General features: G+C 39.5%; 1 non-coding gene across 1 annotated transcript; it reads left to right on the top strand.

The window, feature by feature from the left end:
* Nucleotides 1-5,754: 5,754 nt before the first annotated feature.
* On the top strand, nucleotides 5,755-5,828 carry Trnan-guu (transfer RNA asparagine (anticodon GUU)). The gene has a single exon. It is a non-coding gene; the product is annotated as a tRNA-Asn (tRNA).
* Nucleotides 5,829-12,800: the final 6,972 nt, after the last annotated feature.

The raw sequence follows: 12,800 nt of genomic DNA, 5'->3' as shown, positions 1-12,800 counted from the left end.
TTGCCTTTGCGTGTTTTAAGTTGCTTTGCCACACCGTGCGTATCTATTTCTAAGTTACTCTTAGTAAATCATATTGTACTATCTTCTATCTGACTATAATTTGTATTATTTGCATCTAGTTCAAAAGTATCAGAGAGTTTGTACCCGTAACATTATGTATACCATTTTAAATACCTGAATCTGTGTTGGTTGCTAGCGGGATGTGAAGTCATGCACTGTGGAATGTTAATCTGCCTGACTCCAGCCCTTGTCCATTAACTTATGGCCAGGGCGTCTAATTACCGTTCCAATGTCTGGTTGTTTAAAATGGCGCTGTTACGATGTGTTATGGTAGTTTACTCATTTAATCACTGACTAAAAGCTTCCCATTGTTCTATAGCATATCCAGAGCCGCAGTTTAAATTCCCCCTAAAATGGTGCATGATGGCTTTTCATGTTCAAAAAAATGTTCAAATGTGTGTGAAATCTTATGGGACTTAACTGCTAAGGTACTATGTCCCTAAGCTTACACACTACTTAATGTAAATTATCCTTCGGACAAACACGTACACCCATGCCCGAGGGAGGACTCGAACCTCCACCGGGACCGGCCGCACAGTCCATGGCTGCAGCGCCTCAGACCGCTCGGCTAATACCGCGCGGCGGCTTTTCATGCTTCTTGTTGTTGATGTTGTTGTTGTTGAAGACTACCTCTTACCCTTAACGGTGGGAATAAACAAAATTTCTGCTTAGTGTGTGGCTTTTCAGTACCCTTGCATCGTATCATGATGATACATTATATTAGATCTGATATAGAGGCCATCAATGGCTGAAGATGATGCCACTTACAAGCTGCACAAGTCTTCACTGATCTCCATGATGTTATACCATATATTGTTGAATGATGAAGATGTATGCAGGCAGTGAACGCAGTTTTCTTTTTTATAACTGTTGGGTGTGCCCATGAATTGAGTAGCTATGCATTTATTATCTCTACAGTTGTGGACAACATATTAAATGATGGAGTAGTTATTGATATGTCACCCAATGACACTGATGTTAACTTTCAATCACACACCGTGAGTATATAATTCTTTTTTTGTAAGTGTTGTGTATATGTTTGAGGCTAGCTGTCATCTAAAACAGGCAGCGAAAGGCATTGAAACAAGTCGATAGTGAGACAGATTATATGAAACAGATCTAACAGTTCCCTTTCAGTCTAATTATTTTGGCATGGTACATATTCTAATGATGATGACGAGGAAGATGACTGGTTTTGTTGCTAGACGATTTCAGACAGAACATGTCATCATGACATAGAACTTTAGCCATAGGAATGTCACTGTTCAGCTCATAGCTGCTACACCTTGTATCAGATGTTGATGATGATGTACTGCTACAAATAAATTACAAACAGTATTAAATAATTGTATGGTACTTGTCATTATTTTCCAATTCACTCACAATACTGATCTTATATTTACATAGTTTACTATCCCAACAAGTGGACATACATAACGAACCAGATGAGTTGGTATGGACCTTGCGGCAGAGTAGTGTGGGAAGCTATCACAGAAAGCAAACCTCCATCATATGGTTCGACCCACTGACTGGGATGTTTAATTGTCAGTGGTGATAGGCCAGGACAGTCCGTTCTTACACTGAGATCGACTAACATCACGCCATGCTCTTGGTTTCGTATGATAATTGGTATGGACATGAAAGCTGGTCTCATTTGCGCTTTCTCTTTACCAGTCTCCACATGGTGTTCAGAGTATTTGTTCCCTGCAATCGAGTTTACTTTCTTCCAGGATTCAACTGCCATAGCATCATGTGAACCCTTGCTAAAATATATATAATATCACATTTCTCGGCGATCTTTATTGTTGACTTTTGTGATACATCGCTGCTAACTTTATCTTACGAACCATTAGACCTGTTAGGTATGTTAATGTGAATTTTAACTTAGAAGCTGCTGAGTAGTGCTTCCGTTCAACTGCTCTTCCAGGTCCTCTGCTGTCTCTGACAGAATTAGAATGCCGTCGGCGAACCTCAACGTTTTTATTTCTTCTCCACGCATTTTAATTCCTACTCCAAATTTTTCTTTTGTTTCCTTTACTGCTTGCTCAGTATACAGATTGAATAACATCCGGCAGAGGCTACAACCCTGTCTCACTCCCTTCCCATCCGCTGCTTCCCTTTCATGTCCCTCGACTCTTATAACTGCCTGTATTTTACCCCTGCCACCTTCAGAATTTGAAACAGAGTATTCCAATCAACATTGTCAAAAGCTTTCTCTAAGTCTACAAATGCTAGAAACGTAGGTTTGCGTTTCCTTAATCTATTTTCTAACGTAAGTCGTAGGGTCAGTATTGCCTCACGTGTTCCAACATTTCTACGGAATCCAAACTGATCTTCCCCGATGTAGGTTTCAACAGTTTTTCCATTCGTCTGTAAAGAATTCATGTTAGTATTTTGCAGCTGTGGCTCATTAAACTGATTGTTCGGTAATTTTCACATCTGTCATCACCTGCTTTCTTTGGGATTGGAATTATTATATTCTTCTTGAAGTCTGAGGGTATATCACCTGTTTCATACATCTTACTCACTAGATGGTAGAGTTTTGTCAGGACTGGCTCTCCCAAGGCTGTCAGTAGTTCCAATGGAATGTTGTCTACTCCGGGGGCCTTGTTTCGACTCAGGTCTTTCAGTGCTCTGTCAAACTCTTCACGCAGTATCGTATCTCCCATTTCATCTTCGTCTACATCCTCTTCCATTTCCATAATATTGTCCTCAAGTACATCGCCCTTGTATAGACCCTCTATATACTCCTTCCACCTTTCTGCTTTCCCTTCTTTGCTTATAACTGGATTTCCATCTGAGCTCTTGATATTCATGCTAGTGGTTCTCTTTTCTCCAAAGGTGTATTTAATTTTCCTGTAGGCAGTAACTATCTTACACTGAGTTATATGCGCCTCTACATCCTTACATTTGTCCTCTAGCCATCCCTGCTTAGCCATTTGCCACTTCCTGTCGATCTCATTTTTGAGACGCTTGTATTCCTTTTTGCCTGCTTCATTTACTGTATTTTTGTATTTTCTCCTTTGATCAATTAAATTCAATATCTCTTCCGTTACCCAAAGGTTTCTATTAGCCCTCGTCTTTTTACTTACGTGATCGTCTGTTGTCTTCACTATTTCATCTCTCAAAGCTACCCAATCTTCTTCTACTGTATTTCTTTCCCCCATTTTTGTCAGTCGTTCCCTAAGGCTCTCCCTGAAACACTCTACAACCTCTGGTTCTTTCAGTTTATCTAGGTCTCATCTTCTTAAAGTCCCACCTTTTTGCAATTTTTTTCAGTTTTAATCTACAGTTCATAACCAATAGATTGTGGTCAGAGTCCACATCTGCCCCTGGAAATGTCTTCACTGGAGAGTTCACAAAAAATGCATTGCTAACATGACACTATAGTGATTTGTACTCATAGAATAATTTTAGTTCTGACCTGTTAGCTTATAAAGATAGGTTTTGGACTAGAGTGTAACGAATTGTCACCAATGAAATAGAAGGGCGTATTTCTGCTGGGAGCTATAGCTATATCGATATTCAACAAAAAATATTCTTGACTCAGTTGACTGTTAATCACTCTAGGAATGAGCTTGCTCTAAAATTACTGTATGCATTGGTGAACAATATCACCTGGATTGCATTAAACCGTTGCAGTGTCTCTATTTTGTGTTATGATGTGTGTTAAGCTTTTCAATCCTTCATAATGCCGCGACTGTGAGATGTGGGTGAGTGGATGGGTTGTGAAAGCTGTCACGCTGCAGCTACGAGTTGCCATATAGCTGCATGATGAGAACGCGAGTGACATATAACTTACGGACACTGTCTACCGCTATCATACAAGTTGACATCCTGCTGGCACTCGACAGTCTGAAGTCTGTATACCAGCCATCCCTAGCCTACTACAAATGCACCTGTGTGTAACTGTTTACATTAGAAACATAGTAGATCTGTTGTCCACAGCTTATTTTCTGTGTCGGCCCTGATAATAGTAAGCAGTGTCCCTCAAAAGTCTCTAATTAAGGGTCACCGACTTGATAATAACGCATGATCAAGATTTTGTACAGCAGACATATATAAACAGAAGACATATACAAACTAAATTTGTTGGCTCCCAACAATGTAGAGTGAAATCCCACTCAGATCTGACAGCACAAAAAATGTATTAGAAAATGGAAATAACAATTTAAAAAGTATCGATCTTAATGAAAGATCCTATACTTCACTCCTAATTATTAAACCGCTAGATAGTTGCAGGTTACCTATCTAGCGGCTTCCAGGAACAAGAAAAAGTTTGATTTTCGCTTAATTATTTACCGAATTTAAAATGCTGTCATAATCCTATCAGTAAGACGTATAATGTTACGTTCAATTTTTAATAAAAGAACTTTCTCTTGAGGTAGATAATCGACGGCTCGCAAATACACGGGCTATGCTCATACAGTATTTAAGATTGAGAGCACTTTGCGACTTCCTATAAACTTTGCAACCAATTTCAATCCTTTATGAAACTTTTACTCGTAGATACTTCTCACAAATTTATGAAAGGTAAGAAGCCTAGCAGTACTGTACAAGCAGTCTAAGTATTGCATCCGGCATGAGTTTTACCTTACTACTTCTTTACTATTAACCCTAGTCTCAATAAACTTAGCAGACAATATCTACATAAATCACTGAACGTACCTACAAAATTATATCATTCTACGATACATAATCCAGGAGATATGACGTAAACATGGACACGCGTGGAAAACGTTTGCTTGAAACAGAGCGCAAATTATCGAGTCTGTGTTTTCCGGCCTTTCACAATAAGAGCACTTTGCGGCTTCCAATGAATGTTCCTAACCGTTTTCCTCGTTAACGTGCTTAAACTCAAAAGTCTAACACATTACTTCAGATGTAATCAGACGTTTGAAGCTATTTTACAGACGGCAGTTCGATTCCTTAGAGAATCGCGGCTTTACTGGTTTCATACGGTTTCCTTTCCTGGTGATGAGTATACGGAATTGTTGCATTTAACATCCTTAGAAAACATGTTAATAAGTGATTTCAGTTTTAATTACGAACATTATTTCACCTAACGTTACTTCCCTGCGTGCCTCCCGCTTTCGCGGCAGCATGAACTACAGATTAACGTAGCTACGCTGCCAGAGGCGGGCGTGGTTGGCCTGTCCCCCCTCACCCCCACCCCATCTCACCCCACCCCTCCCTACACGCGCACACCCCGTGGGCCAACTTCCTCCGCTCACCACAACCCCTGTAGATATAAGCCATCTAACACGTAACGTACTGTACGCCATGCTTGGGTATAATACTACCTCTTTGGACATCGTAGCATGGTTTTTCCTACATTTATCTACGGAATTCACAAATTGCTACTTGCGTACTAGCCGTTCACATATTACTTACATATGTCTCACTACTTAGTAAGTTCTGTATTGTTATTGTTACTATTTCCTTTCTCATGAAGCTCTCGAAGTCCTCCGTGCAGCACAGTCTTATATCGGCCCTAGTACTTATAATACAAAAAAATAAACGTTCAACGCCTATTAAATGATAATTCTTAATTCCTAATTGTAACTGGAAATCGGTTGCTACTCCACACATCTAAAAACTGACTTGTAACAATTTTATTTTATCTTTCGAAAAACGACAGCGCAAGTTATCGCCTTTTTGTAAATACAGCAATCAGAGCACACTCGGTCGTCGGCCTCCGTGGCGCAATCGGCTAGCGCGTTCGGCTGTTAACCGAAAGGTTGGTGGTTCGAGCCCACCCGGGGGCGCAAATTTTATTTACTGTAAAACGGTACCTGGGCTCGCTCCACACCTCGGTAGCAACTATCCGTAAGCAAGTCCGTAGCTTAACGTAAAATCAGTACGGTACACAGCTTACGAGTAGCTAACTTAGCGCGTGCCGCTTCGTTCGCGTAGATTGTATGGTCTGCACATTTTTGTTTTTTGTTTTTCTTTCATCGAATTTTTATGTTAAAAATTGCACCACTTTCTAAACTTTGCACGCTAATTAGGTCATAGAAGAACGATATTTTCCGAATGTTGTTCTGATCACAAAGCGATTCTGGTAGCTAAAGTCAGAGGTCTTTATTGATTCTGTCTTTTGAGTTCTTGTGGTGATGTTGCCACAGAAACTTTCATTCCCCAACCCATATTTCTTTATAAGTCAAATATAAACTTTCACGGGTTTAGCTCTGAAAAGTTTTATAAAACGCAGTATTATCATAAAGATTTTAACCCCTATTTCACCCCCTTAGGCTTTCACTTTCCAAAAAGCACTTAATTTTTTATTTCTAACCGAGAAGCCACATACAAATTTTCAAGTATTTAGCTTTAAAACGCTTTCATAATTAATTATTTTCACAGAAATTTTCATCCACCATTTCACCCACTTAGCGGCTAAATTTCCAAAAACACTAAATTCTTTTATTTATAACCAACATGTGAGATACCAATTTTCATCGATGTAGCTTTAGTAGCTTTAGCAATCATTTATATAAGAAAAATCTTTAATCCCCTACTTCCTCCCTTAGGGCTGGAATTTCGAGCAGTCCCTTACTGTAGACGCCTACAGTATAAGATGAACGTCCTCTCCAAATTCCAAGTTTCTATGCTTAGCGGTATAATTTCCAAAAACACTGAAACACTTAATTTTGTAATTCAAATTTTCTTAGAGTAAACTTCAAAATTGCTTTCTGGAAGAAATATTTCCACGAAACCTTTCATCCCCTATTCTATGCCCTTAGTTCTAGAATTTTTCCAAAAAATGGAAGACGAATTTTTCCATTTCTTACCGAGAAGTCAAATACCAATTTTCATTTATGTAGCTTTAACAATGACTTGTTTTCAAAAAAACTTTCGCTCACTGTTTCGCCCCTACATGGGTTAAATACACAAAAATGCTGAAACACGTATCTATTTATTTCTGTCCGGGAAACCAAATACCAATTTTCTTAGCTTCAAAATTACATTAAAAGCAACATATTTTCATAAAACTTTAATCTACTATTTCACCCCCTTTCGGAGTTGAATCTCGAGAAATCCCTTATTAACCGATGCCTACGGTATAAAGATGAACACTCTCCCTAAAATTTCAATTTCTTGTCCTTAGCGGTTTGGGTTGGGGTACATAAGGTGTCCTGAAGAAAGAGTGAGAGTGAGTGATTAGCAGGTGGTGTATGTCATTTCACAGAGTGAACTGGAAAGAATACACAGTCTGTTAACTTAAAAAGAGATACTTCTGATGAATCAAGGTATTTATTTTTGCCTTCTCCGACTGTCTACCATTGTTCTGTGTCTTCCCATTTGTGTCTTGCAGGCGGGTGCTCACAAAAAACTTAAATCGTTCGCCAGTACAGTATACCGTAGGCATTCAGAAGAGCTTGCAGTTTCTACTTCCTTAATTTTAATTGGGTGATTTAATCATTTTACTAACGTTTGGAGCTCCTCTTTTCTTTCTTCCGTGTTTGCGATTTAAAAACTGGGTGGTTTTGGAAATCAGCCTTATGCAAACACAATTACTTTACTTTTTATATTTACCCAGACACGTTTCTACACCAATGCGTCATCTTCTGTGGGTCAAATTTTCATTACTGTAAAGTACAATATCACATTTGTAATAATTTAGCTGCTGTAAGCCTAAGAATTTTAATTTCAATTTTAAGAGACGTTCAGGTAGTTTCTCTTGTGTTAATTGCGTTTTCACACGAAAACTCTGTCACCACACAGAAGACTCTTTTATTATCTTCAGAAGATAACAAGTAGTCGCTAAGTGGGGATCGGCATCTCAGATGGAGATGACAATGCTGTAAGAGTATTTACATTATTCGATTTAAGAAACGGATTTGCATTTGGTAGGGTGACGGCTCAGATAGGCGTCTGGCCATTCTGATTTAGGTTTTCGTTGATTTCCCTAAATTGCTCCAGCCAAGTACTGGGATGATTCCTTTGAAAGCGCACGGCCGATATCCTTCCCCAACCTTAACAAACCATTCGTGCTTGTGCTCCGTCTCTAATGACCTGACCTAATCTTTCTTTCTTCCGTTATTCCTTCCTTTCACTTACGGAAACCAAAACCAAGGTAGTCTACAGTGTGTTTCAACATTGATCCTCACGAAGGTGGATGTCTTCCGAACCGTATGAAGGTTGCGCAAAAAGTTGCTAACTAGCTTAAAAGAGGTGGTGAATTTCAAAATCTGCCATGTGACAGTTTCTGCCATACTGAATTATGAATGCCAACCGGTTATCAGTGTCACACTCTGCCACGTGCTAAAAAGTAGTCTTGCTAAGTCAACCAGTTGCTGTAAATAAGGCGTTATATATTGGGGTGAGTGTCAAATCCTGCGAGCTGAATAAAATTACTCCATTTTTAGAGTTCCGTACCTTAATCGGTAAAAACGGGACCTTTTGGACCACCTTGTTGTGTCTGTCCGCCTGTCCGACTATTAAAAAATGGTTCAAATGGCTCTGAGCACTATGGGACTTAACATCTGAGGTCATCAGTCTCCTAGAACTTAGAACTACTTAAACCTAACTAACCTAAGGACATCACACAACACCCAGTCATCACGAGGCAGAGAAAATCCCTGACCCCCCGGGAATCGAACTACGATTAAAAACCCTTTCTCCCAGGAACGGGTAGACGTACGTATCAAGGTGAAGTTAATGTCACACGCTGTGGTCCAAGGTCCCTTGGCGAGGTAAATACTAAGGCTTCTAAGTCAATGCAATCAAAAAATACATCCTTTTATGTCACATATTTTAATATTCGCGACCTACCAGGTGTAGAAGTATGAAACAGGAATTTCCCTACACACGGTGCTTGCCATCAGCGTAGAGACCGTGAGACCGCGTCTGCAGCGCCATCTGCTTCCTGTAACGGCTGACGACGAATGCCAACGCACAGTAACCCAAGTTCCATACATCGGCATTTATTTAAAACCGTAAACATGTCGGGTTTTGTGCCTACGAACTACGCTTTTGCGGACAGCATTGGTTTTCTGTTGTCATTTGAAAAAACATCTGCAGAATCGCGTCGAATGAATGTCGAAGCTTTCGGCGAACATGCTCATTAGAAAAGACAGTGTACCGAGTGGTTAAAAAATTTCAAAAATGGTGACGTGATAAACGACGAGGGTGGGAAACCACTGAAAAAGTTCGAAGGCAACGAATTGCAGGCCTTATTGGATGAAGATGATACCCAAACTCAACAGAAACTCGCGGAACAATCGAATGTGATGCAGAAAGCTGTTTCTCTTCGGTTGAAAGCTGTGGTAAAGGTGCAGAATGTGGAAAAATGGGTTCCGCAAGAACTAAATGAAAGGCAGGAATCAACTCGAAAGACCACTTGTGAGCGCGCCGACGTGGCCAAGCGGTTGTAGGCGCTTCAGTCTGGAACCGCGCTACCGCTACGGTCGCAGTTTCGAATCATGCCTCGGGCATGGATGTGTGTGATGTCCTCAGGTTAGTTAGGTTTAAGTAGTTGTAAGTTCTAGGGGACTGATGACCTCAGAAGTTAAGTCCCATAGTGCTCAGAGCCATTTAAACCATTGGAACCACTTGTGAAATGCTGCTCGCCAGATACAAAAGAAAGTCGTTTCTCCACCGATTAGTGACAGGTGATGGAAAATGGGTCCTAAGTGTCGTAAATCGTGGGTGAATCCAGGTAAACCATCGACATCCACTGCAAGACCAAATCGCTTTGGAAAGAAGACAGTACTCTGTGTTTGGTGGGATCAGAAGGGTGTCATCAATTATGAGCTGCTAAAACTTGGTGGAACCGTTAACACTGATCGCTACCAACAGCAAAATGACCGATTTAAATCGAGCATTTTGTGAAGAACGACCGGAATATGGAAAAAGGCAGCAAAAAGTCATACTGCTCCATGATAACGCTCCATCACACACTGCAAAATGGCTCAAGGAAACGCTGGAAACGTTTAGTTTGGAAATACTAGGAGATGCGGCTTATTCTCCAGACATGACTCCGTCCGATTATCATCTATATGAATCACTGGGACACGCTCTCGCTAAACAACGCTTCAATTCGTATGAAAATGTACGAATATGGCTCGCTGACTGGTTGTATTTAAAAGAACAACTGTTTTTCTGGCGTGGCATTCATAGCCTGCCGAAAAGGTGGGATAAATGTTGTGAAGACATTGCTAATTACGCATATAAATTTTTTTTCGTGATTTTCTTTAGATTTCCATTCTTTTTCTTTTGTTCATATGGGAATTTATAATTGTGATTATGTAACATTCTACTGAGGTTTTTAAATGTAAAGATGTAATTGTGATTATTTTGTTTGCCAATGAATAAATATGTTTCTTGCTTTGTACCTGTGGTAAACTTTGTAAAGTTCTCTTGTGGAATATTATTAATTGTGAAAAATGCAGTCAATAACATTTATAAAGATTTATGTAATTTACGATAACGATATAACATCTACAGACAGGGGACAGCGATAGTGATATCGATAGTCGAAAGGTTGTTGTGTGATAGAGGTGATGGTGGATGGTGTGTCTGTGAAGCGTGCGTGGAAAAATGGTACTGTGTCTTATCAAAAAGCATACGTAATTGTATGGATAGTGATACCGAACTATCAGATTGTTAATTCTCTTTACCACTGCGGTATGTAATGTCATAGCCAGCGAACTTTAAGAGCAAAAAAAACCGGACTATGAAAGTGCCGCTAACAATACTTTGTTGTGGCCGACACGGACAGTGCTTTTATGGGAATGAACTTTGCTGGTATTGGTTTTGGGTGGTGTAACTGTTGTCTATGACATTCTATCAAGCCGTGAAAGTGAAGACTTTAATTAACCGTGCAATATAAATGACTTTCAGTGACGTCGAAGTTTGAAATGGGAGAACAGCGTGGACATTGTTTACGGTGTGCTTCACACACAAGAACATCTCTACGAACTGTGAATTTGTGGCTAAGACTATATGAATGTGACGAACTGTGTAATTAAGGACGATAGCGTCACGGACAGTGCATAAAGTGTAAAAACGAGCTATCTCTACGAAATGTACTTTGAAAGAGAGGACATGTCAACAACGGTCGTAGACTGGCGTCTTGTGGTTTGTTAATCACCACGGGGTTAATGATACAGCTGTGCCGGAACTTTATTTGCGTTTCGCCGGAGAAGATTAACCAGCGGAACTGCCTGTGTCCTGCTCTCATCATCGTAACCCGCCGACATCGTGCTGCCCAACGCAACGCTTCGTATGCAACAAAAAGTTAAGCGATTTCGCCGAACGCTATCCCCTGACCTACAAACTTTCTTTCCCTATTAATAGTATAAGAATTACAGACTCTATTCAAATAAATTCTTTGTTTAATTTACGTTTGCTTTCTGCTAATGAAAATAAAATTACAATCAGTGAATTAAAGGTTGCCTGTTAGTCATTGTTGAAACACCAGTAAATATAAACTTCTTCCTCTCATTAGAACTAATTCTCCTTGCATGTCAAAATTATTGTAGCTATTTTATGTAGTTTTATGTATTGTTATGAGACTAGATATATGACAGTGAGTAACAAGAGCATTTGGTCGCGAAATATGGCGTCGCGCTAAAATTACGGCGACCGCCATAATTGCTTGCGTTCTGACCAATAACTTAAAAGCTGCTATTCCCGTACTGGTGCTTTTCCTGACGTGAGCGGGAATTATAAATGTCAGCTGTCAAATCACGTAGTGACTGTTTACCCAGTCATAAGTTTTTGATATTGTATTGCTACGAGTCGTAGTATTAAGAGACACTGGTTATACTCAAAAGTGGGTAGATGTATGGTGGAAACCCCCAGTGTTCATGCGATTTTTAACAGTATTGTGTGTGATCCACGAAATTTTGTCACTGTTTCTAATTGCTTTCAGATATTGTCTTAGATGTCTTTGAAGTTCGAGAGAATATATACACAATTTTGTCGGTTCAGATTAATTTCAGAGCAGTTTCTCGTGAATATTAGAGTTTTATTTCATAAACAAAATGGGATCGTGACCAATTGAGAAGTATAACAAAGAGTGTGGTTTACCGACTAGAATTTTGGATAACTTTACAGTTCAGATTTTGATCATTATTTTTCCTCTGAGTTTAGGTCATCACAATGTATAACTACCAATCGAGATTATTTTGAATAAAATATTGTTTATCAGTTTCAACAGACGTGTAATTACAGCAACCAGATACCGGTTTCATACTCCTACATCTGGTATAGGGTACTCCCGTCGACCTAGAATCATGAAAATGAAAAAGAAGCAATGTTTCGCCGTACAAGCAAAGAAAAAGATCCGCAAATTGTCAACTCGTAATTATATCACACGAACAAATATTTCTTTTGTCATTTGTTATCCGATGTCAAACTTGAAATTATAGTAATAAGTAGTTCTACATTCAGGCTGACCGGGTCGCGATGGTTAAAGTCAACCATCAGGCAAGGAATTACTTCGTTGCTCATATGACGCGTTTTGGAATTTATCCAGTATCAGATATCCAAGAACGATTACTGGATGTAGACATGGCGTTCAAGTTGTATATGAAACAAACATTCGCCGACTTTCGTCAAATGAGCAATGATGCTTGACTTTTACCATTGTGACTCAGTCAGAATGAAAGCAGAACTACATAGTATTATAAGAATGGACGCCTTCCTCCTGTATGACTTTTTTTTTCAAGTTTATATTATTGAAATTAAAAGATTCTCGGAAATTCTGGAATCCCTGGGACCAATAACAGGCA

Source organism: Schistocerca gregaria, chromosome 4 (genome assembly GCF_023897955.1).
Source record: "Schistocerca gregaria isolate iqSchGreg1 chromosome 4, iqSchGreg1.2, whole genome shotgun sequence".
Taxonomy (NCBI): Eukaryota; Metazoa; Arthropoda; class Insecta; order Orthoptera; family Acrididae; genus Schistocerca; species Schistocerca gregaria.
Note: the sequence above shows the minus strand (reverse complement) of the source record. Positions and strands in the feature narration are given on the sequence as shown.